Source organism: Bos indicus, chromosome 9 (genome assembly GCF_029378745.1).
Source record: "Bos indicus isolate NIAB-ARS_2022 breed Sahiwal x Tharparkar chromosome 9, NIAB-ARS_B.indTharparkar_mat_pri_1.0, whole genome shotgun sequence".
NCBI classification, from domain to species: Eukaryota; Metazoa; Chordata; class Mammalia; order Artiodactyla; family Bovidae; genus Bos; species Bos indicus.
This window is the reverse complement of record NC_091768.1, coordinates 34,368,850-34,389,543: the sequence shown is the minus strand read 5'-3', so window position 1 is coordinate 34,389,543 and position 20,694 is coordinate 34,368,850.

The following is a 20,694-nucleotide window of genomic DNA, read 5'->3' as shown; positions in this document are numbered from 1 at the left end:
GTGGGATTGTTCACTGCACACATTCACATTCATGCACACGAGACCTTCATGATAATAGGGAATGATTGACTTGGGGGCTCTAGGCAGGAGAGCCAGGCTTCATGCAAGTTATCCAGTCTCTGCAGTTTTGGAGTATTGACTCTTAACCCCAACAGGAAAGCACTTGTGCTGTTACAAATGGCTGTCTGTGTTCCCAAGTACAAGAACTGTATACCCACAGAGCGGCAATATCCATGTTTATTTTTAAAGTCAGGCTTTATGATTAGAGTTAAGACAAAAGCATCATTGAAGAATTTAATACTCATCACTCACCTTGATCTTGAACAATAAAAAGAAATAGTAGTAATATTCAGTATTTCTATGCAAAGAGAAGTCCAAAAGTTTGTTATGTGAGATTTTACTTTTCCTAAGGTGAAATCCTTTCTGTAGCTAGTCAGTTGCTTAAGAACCTGAAAGAGTGGTTCGGTTAAGGTTAAGAAAAGCAGTGGTGAGCCGTGTAGCATGAGGTCAATAAGACTTGAAGTGTAAAGAATGATTACACTTGCCCCTCATTTAAGTCTATGTTTTATACCTTTTCTACAGGTATCGAATATGCACCTTTGTCATTTCAAATATAGGCAGAACCCAGTGAAATGGAAATGAAGACAACCTGGTTCGTTCTAATGATACTCCCACAGATGTTCATTTGCATAAAAATACACTGTTGACTTTGTATTCTGGGAATTAAGCAAAGACTGCTTCTCACACTGAAGCACACATAACTGCAAGATGTGTAACAGCGCGTGTGCGTGCTAAGTTGCTTCAGTCGTGTCCGACTCTGAGACCCTAGGGACTGCAGTCCACCAGAATCCTCTGTCCATAGGATTCTCCGGGCAAGAATACTGGAGTGGGTTGCCATGCCCTCCTCCAGGGGATCTTCCCAACCCAGGGACTGAACCCTTAGGTCTCTTAGTTCTCTTGCCTTGGTAGGCGGGTTCTTTACCACTAGTGCTACCTGGGAAGCCCCACCCAGTAACAGCATGACTGGCTGGTATTTGAAGCAATAATTGGCTCGTCTTGAATTACCAGTTTTGCTCTTGAATCAGGGAAAATTGTTTCAGTTTTTAACTTGTGTTAAATGGTATACAGTATTACTAGGTGAAACACCTACACAAATATTTGTGTTCGTTGCTGTATCCCTGGAACAATGGCACTGAGTAGACACCTGATTTTTGAGTGAATGAATTATGGAATAGAATGCAAGATGACCATGCATTTTAAAGATAAAATACGAGATTTCAAAGAAATGTTCTATTTGCTGTCTGAAGCTTTGAATAATGCTTCTAGTTTCCACTTCACATTCTTTGATGCCTTAGGAAAAACAGTGGGTAAATACTAATTAAACACGTCTAAAAGATTACGTCAGAGAAGGCAATGGCACCCCACTCCAGTACTCTTGCCTGGAAAATCCCATGGACAGAGGAGCCTGGTAGGCTACAGTCCATGGGGTCACGAAGAGTCGCACACGACTCAGCGACTTCACTTTCACTTTTCACTTTCATGCATTGGAGAAGGAAATGGCAACCCACTCCAGTGTTCTTGCCTGGAGAATCCCAGGGACAGGGGAGCCTGGTGGGCTTCCATCTATGGGGTCGCACAGAGTCGGACACGACTGAAGTGCCTTAGCAGCAGCAGCAAAAGATTCCATGAACATTTCCTAGTTGAGGTAAATCTAAGAGAGATGTCAGTAACATCTCTTATGAGTGAAAAGGATGAGGTCATTGACTGTAGTGGGACAAACTCCCAAGATACATGTGCCAAGAAGTAAAGCAATGCATTCTTGGATTCCAGAAGAAAGGATGTGGGTTTTCAATATTTATGTGCTAGCCAGTTAAGTGTTATGAAGCTACAAACAGTAGGTAAACTAGTACAAGCAGCTCCCAGTGTTAGTCTTTCAGAGAACGCACATGGCAGGCAGCAAAGTTAGGGATTGTATGATTACAAATGAGTCATGCATTTCAAGAACTAGGAGTAATTTCAGACCATTGATTTCTAAAGAGACAGGGAAAGTTTTCCACAAATGACACATGAAGTGTGAATTCCTATAAACAGGGAAGTGTGAAGGACACTAGCTTGCTGCTGCTTTAGGACCTGTGTCAGGGTAACAGAGATGACAGAATGTTGCCCAAAGGCCTCTTTCTCCTGTTACCTTTGTTGGGCAAACTCATCAAAGGACTTGGAAAGAAAGAGGGTGGGTTGGATTCCAAATGTACTAAATCTCTTCCATTAATTAAGATGGGAAAATGCTAGGGAAGGTTCAAGAATATTGTAAAGGGTTATCAAAAATTTTGACAGCGCTGTGGAGAGCCATAATGGCACCTGAGGTAAAAGGAAAAATTCATCAACTACCCATTTAACATTAATGAATTTTACAGCACGTATTATAAATCACAACTCAATTTAAACAAGTATTATGAAAAAAGACTCCCTCCCCCGGAGGATATGGGGGATGATAGGGCTGAAAGTATTTTGTCTAGGACATCAATTCCCCCTAGCTCTTATATAAAGGATGAAGAAGGGATAATAGAACCTGACCTGGAGTAGGGGGATAAGGAGGCTCCGAGGAGAAGGAACTCAAGACCTCAGGCAAAGCAGGTCCATGGTCACCATCAGTAGCTGCCAGTTTCACACAGCATACAACTATGCTGGAGGCCCTGGTGGAAGGAGAGACGTCTACCCAGGGTCTGCAGAGCTTGAGAAGACAGAACACAGGCCGGACTAGCTGAGCCCACCCCCCGCCAACCCCGAAAATGCAGACACTCAGCTTCTTCTGTGTCATATTCCCTTTTGAGAAGGAGAATAGGATGCAAGATAGGTTAGGAGGGGAGAAACAGCCGTGACAGAGAATTTTAATTGTCTTAATTAAATTTACCTCAAATCCATGTTCAACACTCAAGGAGATATAATCTTATAGTTTTATTACTTATTTATTTTGTTGGCAGGAAGGCGGATTTGAGAATAAGATGAATTGGTACAGAAAACAAAATATTTATTACTTATTTCACAAAGTACTTAAGCATGGAGTGTAATTCAATTTTGTTAGAGGAGAATTAAATTGAGGTAATACAATTAAAGCCTTGTCTTGTATTTGACTCACTGCTAGGAGGCAGTTTCAAGGTAGCAAGTAGCTTAGCTAATAAGCATGGATTATACTGTATTAAAAGTCTCCATGGGTATGGAAATCATGCAAATCTTGCAGTTAGGCTTCAAGAACATTAAGTTCTAGCAATATAACAAGACAGCAATGCTTATGTTGTAGCAAGTCAGAGGAGTTTCTTTTTTTTAATTCATATTTTTATGATAAAAAATAAACAAGGATAAGCATATGCCAAAGCATGGTTATGAACAGAGGAGTAAAATTTTGGGGAATTTTACTCTGGGTTACTATATGATACATTACTACCATTTCATAAGAAATTTTTGTTCATAATAGAGTCCTAATTGTTAAGCACACTGTATTACTGAGATTGCTTGTTCACTCTGTAAATGGTATTAAATTTAAATGCTTCTTTTGATTATGAAAAGGCCTGTATCCTATCTATAAACCAAATTGAGTACATTGTCTTGAAAATTTTGGGTTAACTGGTGCCATCTAGTGGTGAAGGAATCTATTGCTTTTTAATCACCAGTGTTTTGGGACGGCAGTGGCTGGCTCCAGGGACAAAGCAGGCAAACATCAAAACTAAACAAACAAAAAATAGGCAATCATCCCCTACACGTGACCAATTGTTCAAGTTTTGTGTCCCCTCCACAAAATTTCTGCTTTTGTTTACTCTTTGGTATCTTCGTCTAGTTGTGGGTTTTTAAATTCACTTGTCCAGAGAGTTTTTAGATATTTGAAAGATGGGCAAAGGGAATTAATGCCACCATCCTGCAACCAGAACTTGAGTGATAGGGTTTTGATTCTAGAATTTTATGGTCCTTTGAGCGAACTTGATGGGCTTTAAACTCCTCTGGATTGGATTGATATCACACAAAATTCTGTTTCCCAGATAGGCTTCTCTCTCTCTTCTTGCATGAATAATATTTTTATACGGTAAAAAAGGCACCCATAGTTGTTCCTTGAAATGTGGCCTGTCTTAGGTTCCCTGCCTAAATTTTTCTGCATCCCCGTTTTTCCCAGGAAATGACTCTACTGTGTTTAAACTTTAAATCAGCTCCCACTTAGAAAAAAATTTCAAAAAGATTTTTTTTTTCCCAACTCTCAATCACACCCATTGAAATAAAGAAGCCAGAGAATGACATCAGCATCTTCGTGGCATAAGATATTCCCTTTCTCCTCTCCTTTGATTTAAAACCAATTGGATATGTATAACCAAACAAAAGTGCCTCTGTGCACTGCACTAGGACAGCTGGGAGACACATCCATTGTCTGCATCTGAAAGGGAATGGATTGGACCTCAGAGGAGACTAGGGGGCCGAGAGTATCACAGCTGCTGTGGAGGGAAGGGGCGGTCGTGGCCTCTCTAGCAGAGGAGGTGGAAAGGGAAGTGTTTAGTGAAAATCTATCTGCCTGCTCAGGTATAGCTGGAAAGACCTGCTGCTCTCCAGGAGCACCTGGATCTGTGAAGCAAACTCTGATGTAGGAGGGAAAGGAAAGGGAAGAAAGCAGACAAAGGGAATAAGAGGATCACATTTCCTGTTGTCCACTCCATGATCTCAGCAGGAAGACAACTCAGTCCCCTGGGGTTCCCTACTGGGCTGCGGACACAGCCAAAGCCCCAGGTCCCATGCACATACCTCCCCACTCTGCTACCAGCTTCTTTTTAGGCCACAATTTTTAGGGTCACTCCCAACTTTTTTGCAAGTCAGATCCACTCAGAAAAAACAAAAATTTGTGCTAAGAGCCATCTCCTGGAAAACAAAAAAAAAGGTTTCTGTCAATCTGTTGAACTGTTGAATCAAGGTAAACACAATCTTCCCTAAATAAGAAAGGCATTTGCCCTTTCAAATGAGATTTTTATCACATGTTATGAAATAGCATAGTAATACAGTATCACAGGAAGAAAATGGCAATTCTTAAGCAAAGGAACTGAAAGACACATAATATTGCAATACAACTGATAAAGAATTCAAATGGCTGTTATGAAGAAATTCAACAAGGTACAAGATAACTCAGAAAGACAATTCAAAGAACTTAGGAATAAAATTAATTCTATGGAGCCTGTTTCTCCAGTTTCGTCACTAGCCTTGACTAATTCCGCAGCCTTCTTCCTCGCAATGATGACTAATGTCTCTACTTTTGTGCATGTTCGTGTGTTTTATCCCCATTTTACAAAAATCTTGGCTTCTTAGGTGTCAATCCCATGTCAGCAGGTAAGGAATTTGCTGCAATGCAGGAGACCCTGGTTTGATTTCTGGGTCAGGAAGTTCCCCTGGAAAAGGGAAAGGCTACCCACTCCAGCATTCTTGGGCTTCTCTGGTGGCTCAGATGGCAAAGAATACACCTGCAGTACGGGAGACCTGGGTTTGATCCCTGGTTGGGAAGATCCCCTGGAGGAGAGACTGGCAATCCACTCCAGTATTCTTGCCTGGAGAATCCCCATGGACAGAGGAACCTGGTGGGCTATAGTCCATGTGGTCGCAAAGAGTCGGACACGACTGAGTGACTAAGCACACTGGGTCAGTATGTCTTAATAATCAGCTAGTAATTGTCCTAAGTCATGTGTGAACACTTTTACTCCTCCTTCTTGCTGAGGTATATGGGTGTGAGTTGGTGTGCACATTCAAAAGTTCAGGCAGTTAACAAATATTTCATGATTTTTGCCTTTTTGGTGCACAGGACATCATATTTAGCTCTAGAATGATGATGGGTGGAGAGTAATACAGTCTCTTCTGTGTGTGCATGCATCCTTGTGCATATGTTCAGACCCCCTGCCAGACCCCCTGAAATTCATTGATTATCAATTGTTGATTATCAAAGTCCACTTATGACTCTCACATCCTCTGGAAGTCTCTGTTAACATTTCTGGGTTTTCTGTTCATTATGCAAGCCAGTATCACATCTGCAATATTGACCTTCCATGAAGGCTTCCCACCATGACTATGATTATTTTTAACAATGTCCCTCGGCCTGGGGCTTTTCCAGGTTCTAGCCCAAATCAAACATTCAAATCAAATGCAACATTCAAAAAACAAAGATCGTGGCATCTGGTTCCATCACTTCATGACAAATAGATGGGAAAACAACGGAGACTGTGGGACTGACTCTATTTTCTTGGGCTTCAAAATCACTGCAGATGGTGACTGCAGCCGTGAAATTAAAAGACGCTTGCTCCTTGGAAGAAAAGCTATGACCAACCTAGACAACATACAGAAAAGCAGAGACATTACTTTGCCAACAAAGGTCCATCTAGTCAAAGCTATGGTTTTTCCAGTAGTCATGTATGGATTTGAGAGTTGGACCATAAAGAAAGCTGAGCGCCAAAGAATTGATGCTTTTGAACTGTGGTGTTGGAGAAGACTCTTGAGAGTCCCTTGGACTGCAAGGAGATCCAACCAGTCCATCCTAAAGGAAATCAGTCCTGAATATTCATTGGAAAGACTGATGCTGTAGCTGAAGCTCCAATACTTTGGCCACCTGATGTGAAGAATTGACTCATTGGAAAAGACCCTGATGCTGGGAAAGGTTGAAGGCGGGAGGAGAACGGGAGGACAGAGGATGACATGGCTGGATGGCATCACTGACCCAATGGACATGAGTTTGAGCAAGCTCTGGGAGTTGGTGACTGACACAGAGGCCTGTTGTGCTATCGTCCATGAGGTTGCAAAGAGTCAGACATGACTGAGCGACTGAACTGAATTGAGTTTTCAGTTTTAAACCTATCTTGAATCAAGATCGAGTGCATAGTAAAGGTGCAAGAATCTGGGCTGGGAGGACTTCAAAACCCTCCCCAGAGGAATGGATAAAGAAGTGTGGTACATATATATGATGGAATATTACTCAGCTATAAAAAGGAATGAAATAATGTCATTTGCAGCAACATGGATAGACCTAAAGATTGTCATACTAGAGCTGTGCTGGTGGCTCAGTGGTAAAGAATCCATCTGCCAATTGAGGAGACAGGGATTCAATCCCTTGTCCAGGAGCATCCCAAGTGCCACAGAGCAACACATGCCTGTGTGCCAGAACTACTGAGCCTGTGCTTTGGAGCCTGGGATCCACATATACTGCTTCAGCTATTGAAGCCTGTGAACCTAGAGCCCCTGCTCTGCAACAGGTCACTGCAATTGAGAAGCATGCACAACCCAACTAGAGAGTAGCTCCAGCTCGCCACACCAGAGAAAAGCCCCCACAGCAACGAAGACCCAGTGCAGCCAAAAACAAGTAAATAAAATGTAAAAAATATTGTCATACTGAGTGAAGTAAGTCAAACAGAGAAAGGCAAATTTATGATACTGCTTACAAGTGGAATCTAAGAAAAGGGTACAAATGAACTCACTTACAAATCAGAAATAGAATTACACATGTAGAAGAAAAGTTTATGGTTACCAGAAGTAATGGAGCAATAAATTGGAAGATTGGGATTGACATGCACACACTAGTTTATATAAAATAGATAAATAATAAGGACTTACTGTGTAGCATAGGGAACCCTACTTAGTACTCTATAATGGCCTATATGGGAAAAGAATCTAAAAAAGAGTGGATGTTTGTATATGTATAACTGATTCACTGATTCACACCTGAAACTAACACAAAATAGTGTCAATAAATCAGCTCTACTCCAACAACAGTAAAAAAAAAAAAAAAGTAAAGGTGAAGAAATTACAAAAACTAAAAGAAGAAAAATATTTTGAGCCACGTGCAAATTATATGATATTCAAATTTCAATGTAATGGATGAAGTTTTGTTGGCACACATGCTTACTTGTGTCCATATGTCTACGGCTGCTTTTGCACTGCAATGGCCAGGTAGAGTGACAGAGACAATTTACGGTGCTCAACAAACTCTTTGCTTCCCACTACTGCTCATCTCACTGCAAATCACAATGATGTCTTCATAATTTGGCTACTGTTAATAATGCCATGATTAGCATGGAGTGCACATATTTTCTTGAGTTATTTCTTGTATCCTTTGGATAAATACCCAGAAGTGGGATGGCTAGATCATATGGTGGGTCTATTCTTAAATTTTGAGCCGTGTCTATACTGTTCTCCAATAGGGCATGCATGCTCGGTCGTTCTGTCGTTTCCTGCTCTTTGAGACCCCATGGAATGTTGCCCATCAGGCTCCTTTGTCCATAGAATTTCCCAGGCAAGAATACTGGAGTGGGTTGCCATTTCCTACTGCAGGGGATCTTCCCAATCCAGGGTTCAAACCCACATCTCTTGCTTCTCCTGCATTGGCAAGTGGACTCTTTACCACTGAGCCACCTGGGAAGCTTGTTTTCCATAGTAACTACACCAATTTACGTTCCCTTCAACAGTGGGTCAGAGGTTAAAGTGTCTGCCTGCAAGGCGGAAGACCTGGGTTCAATCCCTGGGTCGGGAAGATCCCCCGGAGAAGGAAATGGCAACCCATTCCAGTATTCTTCCTGTAGAATCCCATGGATGGAGGAGCCTGGTAGGTTACAGTCCACGGGGTCACAAAGAGTCAGACACGACTGAGCGACTTCACTTCACTTTACTTCAACAGTGTATGAGGGTTCCCTTTTCTCCACATCCCTGCCAACGCTCCTTTTTTCTTGCCTTATTTGGTAAAGTCATTCTAACAGATGTGAGGTGATATCTCACTGGGGCTTTTATTTGTATTACCCTGATAATAGTTTTGTTGAACATCTTTTCACGTGCTTGCTTGTTGGCCATCTGTCTGTCTTCTATTCCACTCCTCTGCCCATCCTTTAATTAGGTTGTTTTTGTTGTTGTTGAGTCATATGCGTTGTTTGTGTTCATTATGGCATCATTTACAATAGCCAAAATGAGGAAACAAACTTGGTGTTCAACAACTGATGAATGAATAGAGATGTTTTACATGTATATGAAGTGGAATATTTCTCAGCCATAAAAACATCTTGCCATTTATGACAACATGGATGGAACTTGAAAATACTATGTTAAGTGAAGTAAATCAGACAAAGAAAAACAAATACTGTATTATTTCACTCATAAGAGGAATATAATAAATAAACAAACAAAAAATCCAAAATAAATGAACAAACAAAACCAAGCACATAGGTACAGGGAACAGAATAGTGATTATCAGAGGGTAAGGGGCTGGGGTGGGTTGGGTGGTGGTGCGGTAGGAAATATGTAAAGGGGGAAGAACTGTATGGGAATAGATGGAATGAAAACTAAATTTTTCGAGTGAGCAGGCTGTAAGTTCTTCAGAAACAGAAATACAGTGTTGTTCATTTGAAACTTACATAATCTTATCAGATCAGATCAGTCGCTCAGTCGTGTCCGACTCTTTGTGACCCCATGAATCACAGCACGCCAGGCTTCCCTGTCCATCACCAACTCCTGGAGTTCACTCAGACTCACATCCATCGAGTCGGTGACGCCATCCAGCCATCTCATCCTCTGTCGTCCCCTTCTCCTCTTGCCCCCAATCCCTCCCAGCATCAGAGTCTTTTCCAATGAGTCAACTCTTCGCATGAGGTGGCCAAAGTACTGGAGTTTCAGCTTTAGCATCATTCCTTCCAAAGAAATCCCAGGGCTGATCTCCTTCAGAATGGACTGGTTGGATCTCCTTGCAGTCCAAGGGACTCTCAAGAGTCTTCTCCAACACCACAGTTCAAAAGCATCAATTCTTCGGCGCTCAGCCTTCTTCACAGTCCAACTCTCACATCCATACATGACCACAGGAAAAACCATAGCCTTGACTAGACGAACCTTTGTTGGCAAAGTAATGTCTCTGCTTTTGAACACACTATCTAGGTTGGTCATAACTTTCCTTCCAAGGAGTAAGCGTCTTTTAATTTCATGGCTGCAGCCACCATCTGCAGTGATTTTGGAGGTCAGAAAAATAAAGTCTGATACTGTTTCCACTGTTTCCCCATCTATTTCCCATGAAGTGGTGGGACCAAATGCCATGATCTTCATTTTCTGAATGTTGAGCTTTAAGCCAACTTTTTCACTCTCCACTTATAAACTGCCTTAATAAAAAATTAAGAAAAATCACAGTGATGTCATTATTAGTAAATGGCACTTCGTGTGCCATTGTATGGCCATACTCTGATACTGTATTATTTTATTACCAATACATACTCATCAAGTAAAAGCAAGAAAAGTAGATTCAAGTGTATCGTTTTTAAAGTACAATGACGTATGGATTACTTTGATTTAAAAGTTGGTAAACAATAACACTTAAAGTTATGCTGAAAGAATACAGTATGCCTCAACATAACCAGACTAAGCAGTGATCACAACATTCCCAAATGACAGGAAAGAAATGAACAGAAAAATATAAAATTTTAAACAGAATACCTCATCACAGCAGAATTGTTTCAGAAAAATAAAAATAAAAGTGAAGCTACAATCAAATTTGAAGTGGCTCATTTGTTAGTCAAGCAAGATAAGCTATTTATTAGTGCAGAGTTATCTAAAGTGAGTTTGAGTAAAGCATCTCAACAAATGTATGCAAAGAATCTAAACAAACTTGCCAAAGACTCTCAACTTCTCCCCCGGGTCCTCTTACTCTGGCCTCTGTGAGACAACACTTAGAAAACGAAGACTTCACTAAGCTTTGGAAAATCCCAAGAAACAAAAAGGTTGGTGTAATTTCTTAGTTGCTAGGTGTACCATATCACTTTTTTTGGCATGGATATGAGGAAACTAAAAGAATGCCTTTGGTCACAGACATGATACCTATTGTCTTTTTCACTCTGATATTATTACAGAGTTATCTAGAAAGAAAGAAGGGGGAGGAGATCATAAGTGTCTCAAAAAGTTCCTAAATGATTCAGATAAATGAGAATTCATGATATGAAATCAGAGATTCTTTGCTGAGCAGCTCATTTTAATACATGTTCTAATATCATTGATTCCTAATTTTCAAGTTATGCCACACTCACAAAATGAACTATTATCTTAATTAACAAATCATCAATTCTTCGGCACTCAGCTTTCTTCACAGTCCAACTCTCACATCCATACATGACCACAGGAAAAACCATAGCCTTGACTAGATGGACCTTTGTTGGCAAAGTAATGTCTCTGCTTTTCAATATGCTATCTAGGTTGGTCATAACTTTCCTTCCAAGGAGTAAGTGGCTTTTAATCTCATGGCTGCAGTCACCATATGCAGTGATTTTGGAGCCCCCAAAAATAAAGTCTGACACTGTTTCCACTGTTTCCCCATCTATTTCCCATGAAGTGATGGGACCACATGCCATGATCTTTGTTTTCTGAATGTTGAGCTTTAAGCCAACATTTTTCACTGTCCTCTTTCACTTTCATCAAGAGGCTTTTTAGTTCCTCTTCACTTTCTGCCATAAAGGTGGTGTCATCTGCATATCTGAGGTTATTGATATTTCTCCCGGCAATCTTGATTCCAGCTTGTGCTTCTTCCAGTCCAGCATTTCTCATGATGTACTCTGCATAGAAGTTAAATAAGCAGGGTGACAATATACAGCCTTGACGTACTCCTTTTCCTGTTTGGAACCAGTCTGTTGTTAAGCACTTACATTTTTCATCGCCATCATGATATTTAGCTGTGACATTTGTATAAGTCTCCTTTCTTATAATTTGCATAATTTTCATACCCTTAGGATCTCAGAAGTTCTGTGTTAAAATTCTGTGGATTTCTGGGGAAAGAACTGAATCAGGAACCTGTGGATGGTCATTTCCTTCGAAAAGGCGAAGGTTAGCCGTGAATGGCTGTCTTGGACTGTGGTGCGAGTGAACCGCATTGTAGTGTGTGGGCTTCCTTCCAGAGTTTCCAAAAATGGCGTCCCTTTGGCCTTCTTCTCTTACCTAGTTAGTTGCGTTTCCATGGCTTCTGCTTCTTGTCTTACAAGAAACTACATTATGTTTTCCTAGAAGGTATCTGATAAATATCCTAAAATTGTAAGTTCTTCCTACCTGACACTTGAGCATCCACCAACGCCTAGCACAGTGCCTGGCACAAAGCGGTTGTTCATTTAGTGTTCATTTAATGTTAAACTCTTTCGCCTCATTAACAAGACCACAGAACTGATGATGTATGATGACTGTACTGTTGTCCATCACAGGCTGCTTTTACATCTCCATAATGTATCCTGAACCTCCCCCTAGGGAGATGTAATAACACAAATGACTTTCTTTCACTATTGAGAGGGGCTATTAGATACCTTTTATTATACCAAAATCTTATATCATAAAATTGATGAAAACATCTCATTTATCTGACCTTTGGTGATTAGAGTTTGCAGAATAAATGAATTCGTCATATGACAAATAAATTGGAACACATGAAAGGTCATATGCGTCTACGTCCAGCAGCAATAAACATCGGCTTTGTATTTCTCTAAGTTAGTATTTCTTTCACTTAATCTGAAGTATAATTTTCCCCTTTCTCTTGAAAAATAAGAACTGGTAACTAAAGACTTTACCAGTCTTCACTAAGTTTTTGTTTGTGTTTTCAGTTTATTTGGAGTTTCATTTGTTTATATTTCCATGTGTTTTAAAAATCATTTTCTTTTATTGCTACTCCTCCTATCAGCTGCTGTTTGTCATCAGAAATCAGTATCTCTGTAAGTTTAGTTTAAGGCTATCTCACATCTAAACTGGGTAAAGGTGTAATAATTTTAGCTTTGACATTATAAATGTATAACCTTGGACTACTTATGAAAATCTCTGTGTGAAAATTCATGTCCTCATTGCTAAATATTAGCTGACTGATCTTATGGAATTTTTAAGTACTTCTGTAATGTACAATAACCAGTGTTAGCCTGGAACAAAACAGTCATCAATTTATAGTAATTTTCTTTTTTTCCCAGGTAGTTGAAGGCACACTGTCTGTATGTAATTATAATATAAATACGATGGTAAGTGTGTTCACATGCTTCCATACAGTGGGTGAGTCATGGCTTTGTGGAGGCATAACTGGGAACTTGGCAAAGAAAAAAGTAAAAGAGGAAAAATAATGTTTTTCCAACACTAGGTTAGCATGTTTCCCCAACACTAGGTTATCATGTTTCCCCATCCTTAAAATGTCACCAAAGCAATTTCTTTGCTGTCCATCCAAGTACTGTTAGTGGCTGGAAAAATCATGTTGTCTATGGCTCAGAGTGAAAGGTTTCACAAGATTTTCCAAAAGAAGATGAAAGATTTCCCCTTGAGGTTCATCTGGGATATAAATGAAGAATAAAATTCTCAGCCAAATACATATAACCCTAAAAGATCAAATCCCAAAGACAATTTTTTTAAATGTTGCAATCCTTGACTGCCTTTGGCTCATTATTGAAAAACCTCAGGGATTAATAAATATTAATGTAGTAGCTTTATATCATGTGCATTTGTGACCTGTTTTTTATTTCCAGGGATTCCTCAGTTTCTGATCAAAAAAAGATTCCCTTAATATTGTGGCAAACAATTACGGGGTATCTCTAAATTTTTCATTCAGTAATTCCTGAAGTTCTTGAGCAAAAGGGGTGGTCATAACATGTGATCAATCTGTGATCTTCAGGCACCATCAATTTAAAATAAACTGCTTGTGGGCTATTTTCACTTTTAAGATTTTAATTTTTAAGTAATCAAATGACTCAACCGTGTTTTATGACTTATACATCCTGTGTTTTACTTATGAGCATTTGTATCTCACAGAGGCCCCTGGTGGGCTATAGTCCATGGGGTCGCAAAAGAGTGGGACGTAACTTAGAAACTAAACAACAATTACAACGTCTGTATCTCAATTATTACCATATATTCATAAATTATATCTTATTTCATCTGGATATTATTTTTATGTTTAAGAATACTCTGTAATGAGTATTCCCATAATCTAAAATATGTATCATCTATGTATATGAATAACTGATTGACTGTGCTATACAGCAGAAACTAACACAACTTTGTAAATCAACTATCGTTGTTGTTGCTTAGCTGCCCAGTTGTGTCTGACTCTTTGCGACCCCATGGACTGCAGCACGCTAGGCCTCCCTGTCCCTCACCATCTCCTGAAGTTTGCCCAAGCTCATGTCCGTGGCATTGGTGATGCCATCCAGCCACCTCATCCTCTGTTCCCACTGCCCTCAATCTTTCCCAGCATCAGGGACTTTCCAATGCGTCGTCTGTTCACATCAAATGACCAAAATACTGGAGCTTCAGCTTCAGCATCAGTCCTTTCAATGAGTATTCAGGGTTGATTTCTCTTAAAATTAACTATATTCCATATAAATTTATTTTAAAAAATTTAAAAAAAGAAAATGTATTTTTTCAAATAAAGCAAATTTACCCAGCATTATTTATTGAATATTGTATCATTTTCTTACAAACTATAATAGACTTCATTATCTTGTAAATAATTTTATGTATATGATTTGATTCTTGTATAATGACACATTGGCTGATAAACTTTTTACAGAAAATTGACATTTTAACTTATAAATTTATTGCTCTCATAAAGAATCCTATTGGAATTTTGTTATTGGTTTAAATTATAATTTAATAAGTGACACCTTTACAAATTGAGTATTTCCATTCAGAAATACTGTACTTACCATTTATTTCTGTTTTCTTTCAGGTAACTTGGTAAAGAACACTGCTCTTATAAAAGCCTTGCTCCTTTCTTGTTAAATTTATTCCTAAACCTATATAGATACTTTTTGTAGCTTCTGTGAGGAGAATACTGTTTTAGCTACATTCTCTAACTGCTTTCTGTTGCTCCTGATTTTTGCTGGCTCCTTGAGAATCTGGGTTCCTGGAAGTTAATCAGGCTGAGGGGGAAGCGACGCAGTTTGTGTGAGGTCCACAGTAGAGCAGGTGCTGCTCCACCCTCAGATTCTGCATCCACTGATGCCAGGCTTAGTCACTCAGTCATGTCCGACTCTTTGCAACTCCTTGGATTGTAGCCCACCAGACTCCTCTGTCCCTGGGGATTCTCCAGGCAAGAATACTGGAGTGGGTTGCCGTGCCCTCCTCCAGGGGATTTTCCCAACTCAGGGATTGAACCCAGATCTCCTGCATTGCAGGTGGGTTCTTTACCATCTGAGCCACCAGAGAAGCCCGCGTCTACTGGTACTTCTCTGCTAATTTGTGCTCAACTTAGGGTTCCTGGCTGCTTCACTTGCTTTGATTTCAATTTGCTCATAACTCTGTGTATCTTTCCCAAGAAACATATATGATTTTCTTTCCTACATTCTTACTTTGAACAAGGATGGAAGGAATCCTGATTCTTGCATCAGAAGGTTTCTCATTTTCCAGGTCTCCTCCTGGTTTTACCTCCTGCCTTTCTGAACTTCTCTGTTGGAGGGACTCAGAGCTACCACACATGGACTGAGGAAGGGACATATGTCTCCAGAGAAACGTTGTATTTTTTCTCCTTTATTCTTTCCCAACAAAGGTTTGGGTTAGTAGTTACAAAGTTTATATAAAACAACCCATGTTACCTCAAAAAATGATCACAATAATGTCATAAATTAACTACCTTTCAGAGTACATATGACCATAACTTTAATAGTTTACTTGTTATTACCAGGACATTCTTACCATGGAAAAATAAGAAAAATAGATTCGAATGTCATGCTTTGAAGGCACAGTGGAGAATGGATTACTTTTATTGATGAACAGATAAAGCAGTGTTTTTATTACATGATGATGCTATATTGTTGTTTTAGCTGCTCAGTCATGCCCGACTCCTTTGCGACCCAATGGACTATAGCCCACCAGGCTCCTCTGTCCATGGGATTTTTCAGACAAGAATACTGGAGTGGGCAGCCATTTTCTTTGGGGCATCTTCCTGACCCAGAGATCAAACCCACGTCTCTTGCACTAGCAGGCAGATTTTTTACCATTGAGCCATCAGGGAAACCCTAATAATACTATAGCTAAGCTAAAAGGATACAACATGCATTCATCTAAGCAGACTAAGTAGTTGTCACAATATTCCTAAGTTACATGAAAGAAATGGACAGGAAAAATACAAAATTTTAAACAGAATTTCTCAACAAAATGGCTTCACAAAAATAAAAAATGATTCTGCAGTCTAAATTTGCAGTTTCATTTGTTAACCAAGCAAGATAAGCTATTTATCTATTTTGGGTCTAAAACTTTGAGTAAAGTATCTATCACAGGGTCAGGAAGACTCCCTGGAAAAGGAAATGGCAACCCACTCCAGTATTCTTGCCTGGGAAATTCTGTGGACACAAGAGACTGACGGGCTACAGTCCATGGTGTTGAAAAGAGTTGGACACAGTTTAGTGACTAAACAATAAAAGTATCTAAAGAAACATATCCATAGAAAATATACAACTGTAAACTATCTCCTAACATCTGTGACTCTGGCTTTGTCTTTAGTAGATGTGTATTACAAAGAATTAAAGTATAAGCTTGAATGAATTCTTACAGAAAAATCTGTGGATTTTTGTTTCTTGTTATATAAATACTTACATAATAGTTGTGCTGTAAAACTAAAACCTTTACTGGCCTATTACCAAAAAGTTTGCCAATACTTCTCATTAGGTTCATATCTTCTTTCTTATTTAAAGAATATAATATTGTCATTATTTATTTTGGTGTTTCAGATGTCCCAGAACTTCTCAAATGCCTTGAGTCCAAGTTGGCTCATGTGCTTTTGAGGTCTCCAGTGTTCTTTGTGTTCTCTCTGGTGTAGGAGATGTTCTAGCCTCATTTGAACTTTCCTTGCACCACCACTGCAATCAGTCACTTACTATGAGTCCTCTAAATAGAGAACGGTATTTAGAAATCAGGAGCTAGGCTTTAGGTATGCTCATTGCTCTGACTTCTCATCGCTTCCAGGTCCCCCAGTAGACGGAACTAGGTAATATAAAATGGTATAATTTTATGTGATGATATGATGGGCTCCCAATTACTTCTACTTCTTGGGCTCCAAAATGACAACATGAAAAGTACTTGATTACTTAGAGTGAAGAAGAGAACAAACTGCAGCACAACCTCAAAATTATATAGGCCTTTCAAAAACATTTTCTCCATTTCACCTTTAGTTAATATTTTGGGCAGACCTTTATTGGAATAGGGCATCCCCTCCAACATTTCAGAAAACTAAGACTTCAGTAATCATTAAAAAGTGCTGAGGAACCAAAAAGTTACTAACATTCTTAGTTGCAAGCTGTACTGTACCTTTTTTTTTTTGTTATGGAAATGACAAAATTACACCAGTTTTTAAAATTGTAGATGTGGTACTGTCATTTTCACTCTTATGTTATTAATGACTTGTCTAAAGAGAGATGCCAAGCACCTCTAAAGGCCCCTAGAGAATTCAGTTCAATGAAAATTCCTGCCATAAAATCCGAAATTATTGGGGGAGCTATTCACCTTTGTAAGTGTTCTAATCTCTTTGATTCCTACTTTTCAGGTTCTCAAAATGTATTAGTGTCTTAATTCGTGAACATTAGGTGAAACAAGAGAGAAGATGAACATTTCCAAACATAAATTACCCTCAGATTAAACCCTATTTCCTTATCAGTGCCGATTTGGACATTGAAGGGATTAAAAATCTCCCCTGGAATCAAATTCTGTGTTTAGTGGAAAGCTGAGAATCACTATTAAAGAGAAGCTCATGCAAGCATGATGACTGCTGCCGCTGCTAAGTCGCTTCAGTCCTGTCTGACTCTGTGCAACCCCATAGACGGCAGTCTACCAGGCCCCTCTGTCCATGGGATTTTCCAGGCAAGAGTACTGGAGTGGGGTGCCATTGCCTTCTCCAATGCATGAAAGTGAAAAGTGAAAGTGAAGTCGCTCAGTTGTGTCCGACTCTTAGTGACCCCATGGACTGCAGCCTACCAGGCTCCTCTGTCTATGGGATTTTCCAGGCAAGAGTACTGGAGTGGGGTGCCATTGCCTTCTCCCATGAGGAAATGTCTAAAAGATATGTTAGGATAGATCTGAGACAAATTTCAATTATTGTTGAGTTCAGGAAAAGTAAGCTGGGATGTGATAATTCCTGGTGCTATTCCTGCTATTATGTTATAATTCTCAATATTGCTTTAGCTATTTGAGGACTTTTGCTGTTGCATGCAAATCTTAAGATTATCTGTTCTAGTTTTATGAAAAATGCCATTCATTATTTGACAAGCATTGCATTGCATTTGTAGATTGCTTTATGTAGTATGGACATTTAAAAACTACTGATTCTTGTAATCCATGAGCATGGTATATTGCTCCCTTTTTTCAGTTGTCTTCGGTGTCTTACCTGAATGTCATGTAGTTTTCAGAGTACAGTTTTTTTACCTTATTGGTTAAATTTGTTCCTAGGTATTTTATTATTTTTGATGAAATTGCAAACAAGATTGCTTTTCTTCACTTCTCTCTTGGTTAGTCAATATTAGTATATAAAAATGCAATAGGTTTCTGTATTTTAATTTTGTATTATGCAACATTACTGAATTTATTAGTCTAATAATTTTATATTCTCTGCAGCCAAAGATGGAGAAGCTCTATACAGTCAGCAAAACCAAGACTGGGAGCTGACTGTGGCTCAGATCACAAACTCCCTATTGCAAAATTCAGACTAAAATTGAACAAAGTAGGGAAAACCACTAGACCATTCAGGTATGACCTAAATCAAGTCCCTTATGATTATACAGTGGAAGTGAGAAATAGATTCAAGGGATTAGATTTGATAGACAGAGTGCCTGAAGAACTATGGATGGAGGTTTGTGACACTGTACAGGAGGCAGTGATCAAGACCATTCCCAAGAAAAAGAAATGCAAAAAGGCAAAATGGTTGTCTGAGGAGGTCTTACAAATAGCTGAGAAAAGAAGAGAAGCAAAAGGCAAAGGAGAAAAGGAAAGATATACCCATCTGAATGCAGAGTTCCAAAGAATAGCAAGGGGAGATAAGAAAGCCTTCCTCAGTGATCAGTGCAAAGAAATAGAGTAAAGCAAAAGAATGGAAACGACTAGAGATCTCTTCAAGAAAATTACAGATACCAAGGGAACATTTCATATAAAGATGGGCACAATAAAGGACAGAAATGATATGGACCTAACAGAAGCAGAAGATATTAAGAAGAGGTGGCAAGAATACACAGAAGAACTATACAGAAAAGATCTTCCTGACCCAGATAACCACTCTCACTTAACTCTATTGAAATGATAATTTATGGCTTATCAGCCAGTCTATTCTAACTCAGTTCTCATGAGTAGAGATTCCCTGGATTTCAGCTTCAGTGAGGAAACCTCTAGCAGGTTCAGTTCAGTCAGTTCACTCGCTCAGTCGTGTCCGACTCTTTGCGACCCCATGAACTGCAGCACGCCAGGCCTCCCTGTCCATTACCAACTCCTGGAGTTCACCCAAACTCATGTGCATTGGGTCGGTGACGCCATCCAGCCATCTCATCCTCTGTCGTCCCCTTCTCCTCCTGCCCCTAATCCCTCCCAGCATCAGGGTCTTTTCCAAAGAGCCAACTCTTTGCATGAGTCCTAGCAGGTTAGTAAGTTCTTATCTTGAACTTTTAATTGGGTGTCAAATAACACCTCATATAGGCTTCTCTGGAGGTCAAGAGAAAACATTCATCAAAACCAAGGGAATGCTTTATCACTTATTATTTTGATTCTGAATTTTTAATGTGACCGTTTGGATTGCTAAAATGCAGATTTTTGATAACAACCTGCCGAAATTCTGATTCTTCCAGTCTGGTGTAGGACCTATAACCAGGACCATTTGTGCAGAAACCCAGGGACTCTCATGAAACTGGTTTTCTACTCTTATACTCTGTAAACTTCTAAACTTTGACTCTCTTTATTAATCAAGTGAGTTAGTGAGTTACATTGGATTTTTTAAAAATTACAGTTTTTTTTTCCTGTGTAATTTAGACAAATCCATATTTGCAACTTTCTAACAAATTTATTTTCTTGGTGTGCATGTGAGTAATGAGTGAAGTCCCTCAGTCATGTCTGACTCTTTGCGACCCCATGGACTGTAGCCTGCCAGGCTCCTCCATCCCTGGAATTTCCTGACAAGGATACAGGAGTGGATTGCCATTTCCTTCTCCAGGGAATCTTTCCGATCAAGGAATTGAACCTGAATCTCCCGCACAGAAGGCAGACTCTACCATCTGAGCTACCAGGGAAACCTTGGTGTGCACAGAAATTTCAACAATACAGAATGGAATTATGGGGCTTCCCAGGTGGCACAGTGGTAAAGAATATGCCTGCAAATGCAGGAGACACAAGAGACATGGGTTCGATGCCTGGATCAGGAAGATCCCCCGGAGGAGGAAATGGCACCCCACTCCAGTATTCTTGCCTGGGGAATCCCATGGACAGAGGAACCTGGAGGGCTATAGTCCATGGGGTCACAAAGAGTCAGACATGACTGAGTGACTGAGCACATACACACACAGTGGAACTATATGTTGGTTCTAACAATGTTATTACAACTTCTGGGATTTCCTCATCTGTTTAACACTCAAAAATAGATATTTTAGGTAGAGCTAATAAAGAAAAACTTGTCTAGTTTGTGTTTTGGACATATATATCAAAATGCTTGCTTTTCATTTTTATTTAGACTTTCTTATTTTGATTTCTTTA